Consider the following 15403-nt stretch of genomic DNA (forward strand, 5'->3'; position numbering starts at 1 on the left):
GGGAGAGAAGGAGGGACAGGGAAGAAGGGAGGGGGGAGCGAGGTAGGGAGGGAGAGAGGGAAGGAGGGAGGGAGACAGGAGAGGAGGTAGAGGGAGAGACAGAGGAAGGGAGGGAGAGAAGGCTGTGAGGAATACTCCAGGCAGGTTAAGTAGGATGAGGAGAGAGTGTGTGTATAATGTACATGGAATATTTCTGGAAAGAGACAGAAAATTGTTAATAGTGTCTAGCGGAGAGACCTGGGGATGAACAGAAGGAAGAAGATCCAACTTTTCATTTTCTCCCATTTTGGATATTTTTAACCATGTACATTGTGAATTTTATCAAAAAAAAAAGGAAAATATAGTTTAAAAAAAAAAAGGTTATCCCATGGCAGGAGAAGTATAATTTTATATAAAGAGCAGATCCGCAGTTTGCTCTACCCAACTGGAAGACAGCCTTGGGGTTAAACCTTGGACTTGAGGATAAGAATTTATGGGGGAAAAAGAAAGAATTTATGGCACCTAGGAGGGGCAGATCTGAGAAGAGAGAAGCTGGAAGGATCTCCTTCCTGTATCAGTTCAACCACTGGCTTTATGAGCAGTGATCTCGGAGATCAGGTTTCAACTATGTCCTTTTATGCACTATAATCCCCCTCAATTACTTGCTCCTTACCCCGCCCAACCCAAGATTTCAGGAATGCTTAATTCTTCACATTTTTTGTTTTTGTTTATGTTTTTTTTACCAATTTCACATGACATGCTTTAAGAATTTTCAATCTTGTGTATCAAAAATAAATAACTGTTCTCTCTTGGATGAAATCACACAAGTTTGGATGTTGTCATCTTAGAAGAGAAGGATTCCTTAGTTCTCTTTGTGATGAAGTTTGTGTCTTGCACAAAGTATTTCTTCTCTTGCAGAACACAGAATCTTTGGATTGGAAATATTTTTTTCGGTTAAGAATCAGCTCCAGGGGCTCGGCAACAAAAAGACAAACAACCCAATTTAAAAATGAACAAAGGACTTGAATAGACACTTCAACAAAGAAGATACACAAATGGCCAATGAACACATGAAAAGATGCTCAACCTCATTAGTCATTCCCCTCCTCCAAAAAAAAAAAAAAAAAATTCTGCCATTGAGTCAATCTGACTCATAGCAACCCTATAGGACAGAGTACAACTGCCCCATAGGGTTTTCAAGGCTGTAATCTTTACAGACATCATGCTCAGTAAAGTAGAGGGTCAGTGAAAAAGAGGAAGACCCTCAATGAGATGGATTGACACCGTGGCTGCAACAATGGGCTCAAGCACAACAATGATTGTGAGGATGGTGCAGGACCGGGCAGTGTTTCATTCTGTTGTACATAGGGTCACTGTGAGTTGGAATCGATTCGACAATACCTAGTGTCTTAGTTATCTAGTGCTGCTATAACAGAAATACCACAAGTGGATGGCTTTAACAAAGATAAATTTATTTCCTCACAGTAAAGTAGGCTAAAAGTCCAAATTCAAATTCAGGGCATCAGCTCCAGGGGAAGGCTTTCTCTCTCTGTTGGCTCTGGAGGAAGGTCCTTCTCATCAATCTTCCCCGGAACTAGGAGCTTCTCAGCACAGGAACCCCGGGTCCAAAGGACATGCTCTGCTCCTTGTGCTGCTTTCTTGGTGGTATGAGGTCCCCCTGACTTTCTGCTTGCTTCTCTCTTTTATATCACAAAAGAAATTTCCTCAAGACACAGTTGAATCTTGTAGATTAAGTCCTGCCTCATTAACATAACCACCGCCTGTCCCCCCTCATTAACATCACAAAGGTAGGATTTACAACACATAGGAAAATCACATCAGATGACAAAATGATGGACAATCACACAATACTAGGAATCATGGCCTAGTGAAATCGATACATACATATTTTGGGGACACAATTCAAGCCATGATGCCTAGAAACAGCAACGACAATCTTTACAGAAGCAGATGGCCACATCTTTCTTCCACAGAGCAGCTGGTAGGCTAGACGGCCAACCTTTCAGTTAGCAGTTGAGCACTTAAGCACTGCGCCACAGGGCTCCTTCATTAGTCATTAGGGAGATACAAACCAAAATCACAATGAAATACCATTTCATTCCCACTAAACTAGTTGTCATTGAGTCAACTCTGACTCATGGGGACCTCATAGGTGTCAGAATAGAACTGTGCTCCATAGGGGTTTTAACTGGATTTTTTGAAAGTAGATCACAGGCCTTTCTTCCCATGTGCCTCTGAGTGGACTCGAACCCCCAACTTTTCAGTTAGCATCTAAGTTCGTTAACTGTTTGCCCCACCCAGGGACTCCATACCTCCAGTAGGGTGGCTATTACCAGAAAAAATGGAAAATAACAAGTGTTGGAGAGGATGTGGAGAAATTAGAACCCTCATCCATTGCTGGTGGGATTGTTAAAAGGAGCAGCCACTGTGGAAAACAGTATGGCGATTCCTCAAAAAGTTAAACATAGAGCTACCTTATGACCCAGCAATTCCGCTCCTAGGTATAGACCCAAAAGAATTGAAACCAGGGACTCGAGCAGATACTTGTACACCAATATTCATGCAACATTATTCATAATAGCTAAAAGGAAGAAACAACCCAAGTATCCATCAACAGATGAATGGATAAATAAAATGTGATATATACATATGATGAAATATTATTCAGTCATAAAGAGAAATTAAGTTCTGATACATGCTACGACATGGATGAACCTTGAATACATTATGCTAAGTGAAATAAATCAGACCCATGAAAGGACAAATACTGTATGATCCCACTTATATGAAACACTGAGAAGAGGCAAATGCATAGAGATCAAAGTTTATTAGTGGTTACCAGGGACTGGTGGGAGGGAGAAACAAGGAGGTATTGCTTAAGGGGTCCTGAGCTTCCGTTGAGGGTGGTGAGAAAATATGGAAATGGGTAGTGGTGATGGTTACACAACATGGTGGAAGGAATTAGTGTCACTGAATTGTACACATAAAAATGGCTGAAATGGCAAATGTTTTATTACAGATATTTCAACATAAAAAAAATCAGATCCAAATTTGTGTAAATTATTTCAGGATTGTGTACTGATTCCTGTCTCTCTTGCAGAGCACAAGGATGCGGGGCCCAGTTAAGGACCTCAGTGGAACCAGCCTCTTTCTGGAAGCCTTTCTGAGGCAGCCCTGGGGGCCTCAAGCCAACTTCAGGAAGCTTGTCATCAACAGATAGAGGGATGGAGGTGTGAGAAAGAGGGTGGTGGTAGGTAGCTTTAGGGAAACCCTTCCCCTTCCTTTCCTTGGGCTGCTTCCTTGGGCTGAGAGTGGGGATTCCCCATCTAACAGGCGTGCGACTTTTCTGACATGGGATTCCCCAAAGGGAAGGGCCAGAGAAGGGAGGGAGCACGAGCCTTGGAGCCTGACTGTGATGTTCTAAGTTCAGTTCTGGGCTCCACTTCCCTCTCCATCTCCCACTCCTGAATAACTCAAGACTTCTTCATATACCCTAGGCCTGTGAGTCTCCCTGCCTCTGTCCTGCTAAAAGGAAAACTCCACGAGATTAGCCAGCAGCCTTCACTCAGCGGAGTACTGGAGCTGGCTCAGACTGGCTTGGAGAGCGAACACGTGTATCACTTTCCAATTTCACCTTCAGAGGCCAATAGCCTGAAATCTGCTGTGCTGGAAGAACTTACACCACAGCAATGGGCAAAGACTGTAAATCATGCCTTTTCTTGCTCAGAGAACTGGTCTGTGAGGACACTACTTCCTCCACTCCTTTCCTGTTTTTGCCACTTACGAGTGCTCTGAGTTTGAGTTTCCTTGTCTATAAGATGGATCTCCCATTCTCTGTTGTCATCGAGTCATTCTGACTCATAGCAACCCTACAGGACAAAGTAGGACGGCCCCACAGGGTTTCCGAGGCTGTAATCTTTATGAGGGAAACCCTGGTGGCACAGTGGTTAAGAGCTATGACTGCTAACCAAAAGGTCGGCAGTTGGAATCCACCAGGCCTGGGTGGAGAAGTCTAGGTCAGACCCTCCAAAAAGGCCTCCAAAGGCATCAGGACCTCCGCCTGCGTGATTCCACCACAGGAAACTCCAGGGCTAACGGGGCTGCCTCTGACCATGACTGTACACACTTCAGGGCCCACTCTGGGCCTCAGTCTTCCCATCTCTAAAATGAGCAGAGTTGACTAGAGAAGCTTTTCCTAAAGTGTAGTCAGCTGGGACATTTCAGAGAAAACAAAACAAAAATACTGCAATACAGAACGAAGTGACCACGCGTAGTGGAGCAGGCGATGTCACAGGATGAGACGATTTTATACGCACAGAGCAAAAAAAGTGTGAATCAGGAGCACAGGGATGGGAACGAATATCTGAAGATGGGACTTTCGGTGTGGCAACGTGTCTCCTCGAACTCCTGGGCATTGTCTATTGTGAAACTGTCACACAGTGGCAGGAAGTCCATTAAGGCTTTGGTATCATTTTCACATACCGCCCTGTAAGCTATTTAGAAAACCAATCAAGTTTTTCCAGAATATGGATAAAATAATAATTTCAAATACGATATGGATGGATTGTGTCACTAGAAACAGAAAAAAGATCAAAACCATAGAAGCACCATTAAAGCTGTGCTACTTGAACTGAAAGTCAACACAATTCACACCATGGCCTACAAATTGAGCCACAGGTTACTGAGGAATTTTATGCTCAGAGACAGCACAGCCAGCACTTGGCAAAATTACTGGATCAAATAACACTTTTGGAAGTCACATAAAATCAATGGCACACAGTGTGAAAGAGTAATTGCTATCCTGGGTGAGTGACAGCAGACAATTGTCTTTATTGTTGAATAAAACCACTTGTGGCAAGCCTCACTAGCTGTTGACCCAGAATTCATTCTATCCCTTCTTTCTTCTAACAGATCCCTGATGTTGATCCATGCACCAAGGTCTCCAGCCTCAGGCAATTAATTACAAGTGGTCTAAATCAACCATGACTATCCAATTTCCTACTTCCCAGCCTCCTTTGCAGGTACAGGAGACCATGAGACCCTGTTCTGGCCAATGAAATATGAAGAGAAGCACTCCATAGAAAGGTACTTCTGCAAAAATCTTTGTTTTCTTAACAAAATATGCGTACATGCTGGTGCCCCTCTTCTCCCTAACTCAACTCTAGTCATGATGTCCGGTGCTGGGCAGCCATATTGCAGACATGAAGCAACCAGCACATGGTGAAGGCTGAGAAAATTCTTGAGACATCAGCATTGACATTATTGAGCCACTGAATGAATGTCAGGGGCTGCCTACTTCCAGGCTTCCTGTTACAGTGTAGGAGTAAATCCCTGCAAGCTGAAAGCCACTGTGAGCTGGGTTTCCTATTACTGATAAGAAGTGAAAACATTCCTCATAAGCACACCTGTATGTGTGGAGTATGATTCGGCTCCCAATATATTTTCAGAAAACATACGAGGGAAACGGGCTTGAAGACTTCTGTTCTGTTCATCACTGAATTCCTATGCAAGATTAGGGGAATGAGCTCCCTCTGGCTTCCAGTTGGGTTCAGCCGTGGGGAGCCCCAGCAGGGAATGGAAAGAGGGAGGGTGACATCAGGGCACTTGGTCCCCTGGTTCCTTGCTTGTGAGTCACCGTGGGTTAGATGTATCCGTCAGTAGTGGGCCCCTGGTCCTCCCAAAGCAGCCCACTTTACTTAACTCTCTCCCTCCCGGAAACCCCCTTCTCTCCTCTTTTTCCTTTGGGCCTGTGGGTGGGGATAGATCTGCTGCTCCTTGCCCAGGTTACTGGACCATCCTTTGGACCTGTGGGTGGGGATAGATCTGCTGCTCCTTGTCCAGGTTATTGGACCTTTGGGTGTTCTCCTACACCCACAGGTTTGCAAACAATCCTTTTGTAAACACGTCTTCCTAAAATTACCTGATTTTGAGTGTGCGTTTTCTGTTGGTACACTGACTGATCAACCAGCATCAACTCATAGATTTTTTTAAAACACACACACACACATACACACACACACACACATACACACACATACACGCTTGCCTCTGAACGCCAACCACACACCACAGTATTCACAGAGACCAGCTGTCAGGCACCAATCTGGCTCCTGATCTCGATGTGCGTGGAAACAAACAGCAGGAAGAGTGAAAGCCCTCAATTCATGGCCTCTCCGACTATGTCTTTTCAGAATACTGGCAGAGAAATGGACAGCAAATAAAAGACACTGTTGAACAAAGTGTGCTGGCTGTTTAGAGAAGGATATTCACATGAGGTTTTGAAATAAGAAATGAGATAAGCATTCCTTTATGGTACTGGGAGTCCTTTGATGTGGGTGGCTTCTCAGGCAGCATCTCGGTAGCTGGTTAGCTGATCCTTGGGCTTCAGGGTGAGGATAAGACATGAAGATGTGGAAGACAAAACCGCGGTGCCAAGGCTCAGCCTTCGAAAATATGACTCTCCCTACATTTGAAAGTTTTCTTTTCTTAGCAAAGAAATAAATCAATGTAAAGACAACCACTAGAAAAATTAAAAACAGACTATAAACCTTCAAATCATCAGACAAAATACAAACACATGTGCACACACATATGCATAGCGAAGAAAACAAGAAAATAAAATACGCAGCAGAAAACAGAGGAAGCATTAAAACAGAAAACATAGACTAAGATGAGAGAATTAAGGCTAATGTATCAGTTAGATCAACAAATGTACATGGGATAAGCCCATCCTTTTAATAGAAAAAAAGATTCTCATACTGGATCATACAGCAATGCCTTATTGTGTATTTATGCAAGAGATGTATCTTCACCAAAATAACTAAGAAAAGGTTAAAAATGAAACATAAACCAAGACACACCGGAAAATACTGAGGTGAGGTTGCATTGTCACCACCAGTAAGATTTCAAAATAAAAATGTTGAATATGCGATAAAAGGGAGTTAAACGAGAGAGAGAACACTCTCCACATTAAGAATCTAGTTTTCAGAAATCTCTACTCACCAAGTAGCACAGCTTCAAAATCAAGAATAAGATGATAGCTAAAGAATAAAAATATACATAAAATGCAAGCAGAAATTGGATACAGCGCAATAGCAGATTTTAATCCATCCCGTCAGCCCATGGTATACCAAGAAAATAAAAGATAAGAAGGAATGAGGAGGTTTGGAAGAGTAGTTAAATGTGATTAAAGTTGAGGTGCAAAAATCTCAAAATACTAGCAGATAAAAATCAGCAGTATCTCAAAAGAATAATTCATCACATCCAAGTGAGTTCATCACAGTAATTAATGCAGGTGGTTCAACAGAATTAGGAAATCTCTAACAAAATTCACCATATTAATAGGTCAAAGGAGAACTGTATGACATTTTCTCAGTAGATGCCAAAAAGACATTTGACAAAAATCTCACGTCCATGCCTGCTTAAAACAAACAAAACCATAGCAGAATAAGGATAAAGTGATTCTTTGATAAGTCCTTAAAATAGTTTCATATGTACATGTATGTGTGTATATGTCTTAAAAAAAAGCCACCATCATGCTTAAGAGTGAAACAGGAAATATATCCCCATCAAGGTCAAGAATAAGGCGGAACTCTTCAGAGAGGGATTGGACTGGACTGTGGGACATAAAGGGATACTCATGAGGAGTGTGCCTCTTAGCTCAAGTAGATACAAGAGACTAAACGGGCATCTTCTGTCCGGAGGTGAGATGGGAAGGCAGAGAGGGTCAGGAGCTGGTTGAATGGACATGGGGAATCGGGTGGAAAGGATGAGTGTGCTGTCACAGTATAGGGAGAGCAATTAGGGTCACATAACAATGTATGTATAAATTTTTGTATGGGAAAAAATAAAACAATAAAAAAAAAAAGTTCAAGAATAAGATGGGAGTCGCCACCATCATCATCGCTGTCACTGAACATGGTTCTGGCAGGTCAAACCGATGAAATTAGACAAGAGAGAAAAAAGAGCTCTAAATGTCGGAAAGAGGAAGCAAAATTGTGTGCGCACAGTGAGACTGAAAAATGCACACCTATTAGAGACAATCAGAAAATTCAGTTTGATGGCAATTTCCACAGTTAATGTACAAAAATCAATAGCCTTTCTTTATATTAAAAAAATAGATAACCTACCAGAAAGTGTAAAAGAAAGAAATTCTAGTTACAATAGCAACCAGAAAGATAAAATATTTAGCAACATATTTAAAAGAGATATTTGGGCCCTTATGAAGATAACATTAAAATTGTACAGAGAGGTAAACATTCTATACCATGCTTTTGGATAGAAAGACTCAATATTTTAAAGACATGACCTCTAATATTTGTTCTGTAGTTTATTGACACATTCATGTCCTTAAAAAAACAAAACTGATCTGAGCAAATAGTTGAAAAAAATTGTATGTACCAAAAGCTTATAATAAAAAACAAGAAAAACGAAACAAACCAACAAAAAAAGATGTCAGTGCTTTTTCGATTAACTTGGTTGGCAATCGAAAGGTTGGCAGCTTGAACCCACTCATCAGCTCCAAGGGAGAAAGACCTGGTGATCTGCTTCCATAAAGATTCCAAACCAAACCAAACCAAACCGAACCAAACTCGTTGCTATTGAGTCGATTCCGACACATAGCAACCCTGTAGGACAGAGTACAACTGCCCCATTGGGTTTCCAAGGAGCAGCTGGTGGATTCGAACAGCTGACCTTTTGGTGAGCCACCAAGTTCTTAACCACTGTGCCACCAGGACTCCACCCATAAAGATCACAGCCTCGGAAACTCTATGGGGCAGTTCTACTCTGTCACATGGGGTCGTTATGAGTGGAAAATGACTCTATCGCACCTGACAACAACAATAATACAAATTCAAAGTGATTCCAATTAAAATACCAGTCAGATTTTCTGTTTGTTTGTTTGGCAGCAAATGACATGAAGTTCAAATGGAGAAACAAATAAGTGCCAAGAGAGCCCTGGAAAGGAAAAGCAATGAGATGGGACTAGACTTACCAGATGATAAAGCACACAACGAAACTATAATAAGTAAAGCAGTGTGGTACTCAAGGACCAGAATAGAAAGCCAGGAACCCCAATACATATGAGAATTCCACTTATGTTTAAGGCGACATTTTAAAATTAGTAAGAATGGTAACAAGAATACTAGCTAACCATTTGGAGGAAAAAACAAAGTGGGAACTCTTCTCCATTCCTTAAATGAAAATTAATTCCAGATAGATGAAGGTTTCATATACTCAAAATAAAACCCCAAAGCTCTAGAGAAAAGAATAGGTGGATTTATTTACAATATTATGATAGGGAATACAACACAAGAAACTCGAGATTCCTAAAGTAAATATTTAAGAAATAAAAAATGTAAAGCTTCTGAATAGCAAAACATATCATAAACCAAGTTAAAAAACAAACCAGGAATAAGAACAACATATGGGACAAACAGAAGGGCTTGTCTCCTTAATCCTCAAAGAGCGAAAACAGCCCAATACAAAATGAGTAAAAACAAACCAGCAGTTTACAGAGAAATACAAATGGCTTATAAAAGTCTCAGCTTCACTCATGATTAGAGAAATGCCAATTAAAACAGTAAGATGTCTTCTTTGTCTCTCCTCTCAGATCGGCAGAGATCAATAAACTGGGTAACAGTTAGTGCCGGGGAAGGTATTGGGAAAGAGGCGGGCACTGTTGGCTGGGAGAGAAATTGGTGCAACTTTTGGGAGGGCGATTGGGCAATGTCTTGACAAAATCCTTTGACCCAGAACTTGACAGCTACGGTTTTAAATCCACAGATTTATATTCAAAGTGTTGCAATTTAAACAAACAAGAATGTTTAAGAAATGTGCTTGCAGGCAGTCCCCTGTCCTGGTCTCTGCTTTCCAATGCCTTACTTAGCTCAGTCGTCTTCAAGCTTCAAGGGGCATCAGAATCATCAAGAGGGTCTGTTAAAGCAGATAGCTGGGTCCCACCCCCAGAGTTCTGATAGAGTGGGCCAAGGGGGAGGGGGGCACAAGTTCTCAGGTAACACTGTGGCTAAGGGTCCAGGGGCCACACCTTGAGAACTACAACCTGAACTCTTTGAGGGGGCTAAGGTGGCGCAGTGGTTAAGGGCCATGACTGCTCACCGAAAGGTCGGCAGTTCAAATCCACCAGCTGTTCCTTGAAAACCCTGTGGGGCAGTTCTACCCTGTCCTGTAGGGTTGCTGTCATGGATTCAGTTGTGTCCCCCAAAAATGCATGTATCAATTTGGCTGGGCCATGATTCCCAGTATTGTGTGGTTGTCCTTCATTTTGTGATTGTAATTTTATGTTAAAGAGGATTACGGTGGGATTGTAACACCCTTACTAAGGTCACATCCCTGATCAAACGTAAAGGGAGTTTCACTGGGGTGTGGCCTGAACCACGTTTTATCTTACAAGAGATAAAAGGAAAGGGAAGTGAGCAGAGAGTTGGGGGACCTCATACCACCAAGAAAGCAGGGCCAGGAGCAGAGCGCAGCCTTTGGACCTGGGGTCCCCGCGTGGAGAAGCTCCTAGTCTGGGGGATCATTGATGAGAAGGCCGACAGAGAGAGAAAGGCTTGCCCTGGAGCTGATGCCCTGAATTTGGACTTTTAGCCTACTTTACTGTGAGGAAATAAACTTCTCTTTGTTAAAATCATCCACTTGTGGTATTTCTGTTATAGCAGCTCTAGATGACTAAGACAGTTACTGTGAGTTGGAACAGGTAGGGTGGGCAGAGAGATGGGGGTGAGGAGAGATGAGGTCCTTTCAGGAGGGAGAGGAGAAAGAGGCAGGGTAGACAGGATTCTCCCCAGGAATGAGGAGAGGAGGAGGTGGTTGGGGTGGAGGTTGTCCAGAGTCCCCTCCTAAGGAGACAAGACCTTATTCCTAGCTCCCAGCTTCGCTAAAGAAGGGTGGTTCTGAAACAGGAGAGCCCACCACCCACTCTCTGAGAATCCACAGGCTTGTCCTTAACCAGGAGCAAACAGAATAGACTGAAAATCGGAGAGCCAGGGTAAGGCATCCCCACGCTTTCACCAAGTCTTGGAGGGGCTGGGCTTGAGGAGGTACACAGGGGAGTGTCCCTGCTGAGTTTACCCTGGGGACTCAGCGCTGTGATTAACTTGAAGCTTCTTACACTGGAGAAGCCACGGTGGGATAAAATGTTAATCCACTACACTAACCCACTTCTATAGAATTGATTCTACACAACAGAATCCACAGGGACAGTATGGGACAGGGTAGAATGGTCCCCATAGGGTTTCCAAGGCTGTAATCTTTACGGAAGCCGACAGCCATATTTTTCTGCATCAGAGTGGCTGGTGGTTTCAAACTGGTTCTTTCCAATTCGAACTCCTGCTAAGAATTTGCATTTCCACCCCAGATATACTGAATCAGAATTTATAGTTTAACAAGATCCCCAGGTGATTCTTATGTATAATAAATTTTGAGAACCACTGCTCTATAAGTGGTTCTCTGAATTGGTCCCCAACCAGCAGCATTAGCGTTGCCTGGGAACTTGCTCCTTTGACATCCAGTCAATTCCAACTCATAGTGACCATATAGGACAGAGTAGAACTGCCCATACGGTTTCCAAGAAGCAGCTGATGAATCCGTACTGCTGACCTTTTGGTTAGCAGCCCAGATCTTAACCACCACACCACCAGGGCTCCCTGTTAGAAACACAAATTCTCAGCAGGGATTTGAACCAGAACTTCAGTTTAGCAGCCGAGCAGAGAGAAACCTAAACGGTTGAACCTACCCTGTGGGCCCCAGGTACTGCTCACTAGTCAGGATGCAGACTAATTGGTGGAAGACGGAAAATAATGACATCCTTTCACAATTATGGAACTACTATTGTCATTTCCCCCCCTTTTTTTTTTTATCAAGGTGAAACTTCCAGTAAAGTGAACAAATCTTAGCCATAGAACTTGCATTTTGACATATGTATACACCTGTGCAACCATTGCCCAATCAAGATGGTTTACATTCCAGCAGCCAGAAGGCCCTCCTGGCCCCTTCGCAGTCGACACTCACCTCTGCGCTCTAGTTCTGTCTGGTTTTAAACCTCGCAGAAACGGAGGCATAGTTACTCCTCTTTTGTGTCTGGCTTGTTTATTCAGCATAATGTTTTTGTTGATTCATCCAAATTGTTGTGTGAGATAATAGTTTGCTCTTTCTCACGGCCATGTAATATGCCATTGTATAATAAATCAGTTTGTTTTCACTCACCTGTTGACGGACATTTGGGTTGTTTCCAGTTTGGGGCTATTATGAATAAGGCTGCTATACACATTCTCGTAAATGTCATTAAGTGGATGCAAGCACTTTGTTTCTCTTGGGTACATGCTGAGGAGTAGAATTTACAGGATCGTAGAGTATGCCTGTTTGGCCTCAGTCAGTACTACCGAATCGTCTTCCAAACTGATCACACCAATTTACATTCCTACCAACAATGTTTCACAAATCTGACAAGTCTCAATCTTGCCACACTTGGAATTGTCAACCCTTTTAATTTTAGCCTTTCCAACAGAAATGCATAATTTATTTTAATTTTTAAATTTTTTTATTTAAAACTGTGATAATTTTTTATTTACCTAAAATGGGTGGTCCACAGATGCTGAATGTTTGAGAAACTCGAAGGATTCTTCCAAATACTCAGAAATTCCCGGAGGGCGTGTGGGTGTGATCCTGCCTACGTATGTGCCATGGTCACAGATGGATGTGGCTCCAGACCCCACCCTCCTTGCCTTGGAACAGACCATTCATTTCCCCACGAACAGGAAGAACTTAGTTGGGATCCCAGAGGGAGATGTTTCTCATCACCAGCAACATCTGGGGAACATCTGGTGAGCCCACCCCAGCCCAGGGAGATGCTTTCCTGGAGAAAACACATCATTTAATCAATCCTTTCAATTCTCCCATCTTTCCCTTATTCTCTCCTTGTCTTCTGCCCCCCAAGCCGCCCACCTGTTGACTCTCTGCTCTGAGTCCCCCTCCACCCCCAGCCCTTGCCAACTCGCTGGCCCTGGTCTCTGTCCTGTGTGGTTTCCCCCATACACAGCCCAGTAGGGTATACACACAGGCAGCCTGAGAGACCCCAACTCTAGCACCAAACCCTGCCCAGTTTCCTGATCAGCAGGCAGCAACTTCTAGAAACAGAGTCAAGGAATGTTGAAGTTGGTGGGGTTCTCTGGTCAAACACCCCCATTTTACAGATTGAGAAACTGAAGCCTGGGGAGCAGGGGGACAAAACCTAGAACATTTGAACTCCCCGTTAGATGTCATAAAACCAACTGCTGTCGAGTGGATTCTGTCTCATGACGACCCCACGTGTGTCAGAACTGTGCTCCACAGGGTTTTCAAGGGCTGATTTTTCAGAAATAGATCCCTAGGACTTGCGCCTCCAGGTGGATTTGAACCACCAACCTTTACGGCAGCAGCTAGCATGTTAACCATTTGCACCACCTGGCCTGGGAATTAGGAGCCCCAGTGGCGCAGTGGTTGAGAGCTCAGCTGCTAACCAAAAAGGTCGGCAGTTTGAATCCACCAGGCGCACCCTGGAAATGCTATGGGGCAATTCTACTCTGTCCTATAGGGTCACCGTGAGTCGGAATTGACTGGACGGCAATTGGTAATAGGGCCTGCGGGTTGCAGACGGGAAGGCAATGGAAGGGAGGACTCCTTGCGGCTGGCAAGGTCTGCAGCCGGCAGCATGGTGGAGTGTCTGACTCAGGTGGCAGTGGATGGGTGTCCTGGGGGGCTGCCGAGGCCTGAGTCACCTCTGACAACTCAGACACCCAGCTCTGTATGTAGCCTTCAGACTGCCCCCTGAGCCGTGTCAGCCACTCCCACGGCTTCCACACCAGTTGTGTGCTGATGCCTCCACCTCTGGCCGCCCCCAGCAGGTCCCATCTCCACCTCCAGCCCTGCCTTCTCCTTGAGCCCGAGCTCCTTATAAGCACTTCCTAAGTACAGCTCGTTTGTTCCAAAAGTTCTCACCCAGCACTGGAGACAGAGCAGCCATCCAGTCAGACACAGCCCTTGCCTTCCCACTGCTCCCAGTCCGATGGGGGAGGCAGACAACACAAAAGGAAACTCACAGGTAAAGCACACAGCTAAATTGGTGCCAGGCAGGCGCAGGCTGGGGATCAGCACCCTTGGAAGTTGGAACCAGGAGGGGCAGGACACACCCCAAGAACTGTCCCCCAGCAAACAGGCTGGAGTGCAGCCACCTAAGGGGAATCCGAATGCAGAGGTGAGGCTGGAAGAAGCACAATGAGATGCAGAACAGAATACCTCGTGTGTGAATCAAAACTGTGTGCAGTATTACCAACGTTACAAGCACAGGCACAGATAAAAGAATCAAAACCAAACCCGTTACCATCGAGTCGATTCGGACTCATAGCGACCCTATAAGACAGAGTAGAACTGCCCCATAGGGTTTCCAAGGAGTGGCTGGGGGATTGGAACTGCCGACCTTTTGCTTAGCAGCCAAACGCTTAACCACTTTGCCACCAGGACCCCGTGCACACATAAAAAGGCGCGTAGTACAGACATTAAAATGGAGGGGCAGGAAAGGAGCGGGGTGGGGCGATGAGAAGAGAGAGGTGAGGTTGCAAAGGTGGGCAGCGGACTTGCAGGCCCCACGGAGCTGAGGCTTCCTCCCCAAGGCACCAGGAAGCTGCTTGAAGCTCGGCTGCGGCGAACCGGACACCTCCCTCGGCAGACCCCTAGGTACACAGACACCGCGTCCAGGAAGGACAGGAAGGCTGCATCTTCCCCCAATCCGCTTTCCTATTGTTCTTCCTATTGGAAAGATGAAGGGTGGGCCGACCTCTGCCTTTCCCCTCACACACACACCTGTGGCTGAAGACGGCCCTCACCGTCCTCTCCATCCCAGATCCCGTCCAGGCGAGGGAGGAGATAACCCCCACCCCCACCCCCACCCGGAGGAGAGCAGAATGGAACCCTGAGGTCTGGGCTAGTCACCGCCAGGATTCACCTAGGATGGTTCGGGAAGAACCCAGAATGCAGCAGGCGGAGGGCTGGGAGGGGGAGGGTCAGACTCCCAGGAAGGCTCCCTGGAGGAGGCGGTGCAAGCGGAGCCCTTAAAGGCGATGGGATTCTGCGAAGCAGAGAGAGGGCAGGAAGCCTTTCCCGGTGAGAGGAGCGCTTGCAGCAAAGGCGTGAGAGTGGAAAAACTCGAGGGCTGCGTGAAGGGTAGGATCAGCCCCGCAGTTAGGAGGAGGAAGGGAGCGTGGCCCGGGTTCCAGGACTCGCCGCGGGACGCGCACACGCTGCCCACGAGAGCAGGCCGGCCCCGAGTAAGGGAAGGCCTTGGCGGGGGCAGAGAAGGCAGTGGGCCGTTTTAAGTAGCCAGGGTTTGGCCAGGAAGGAACCAGGC

The sequence above is a fragment of the Trichechus manatus genome, unplaced genomic scaffold (genome assembly GCF_000243295.1).
Source record: "Trichechus manatus latirostris isolate Lorelei unplaced genomic scaffold, TriManLat1.0 scaffold00049, whole genome shotgun sequence".
NCBI classification, from domain to species: Eukaryota; Metazoa; Chordata; class Mammalia; order Sirenia; family Trichechidae; genus Trichechus; species Trichechus manatus.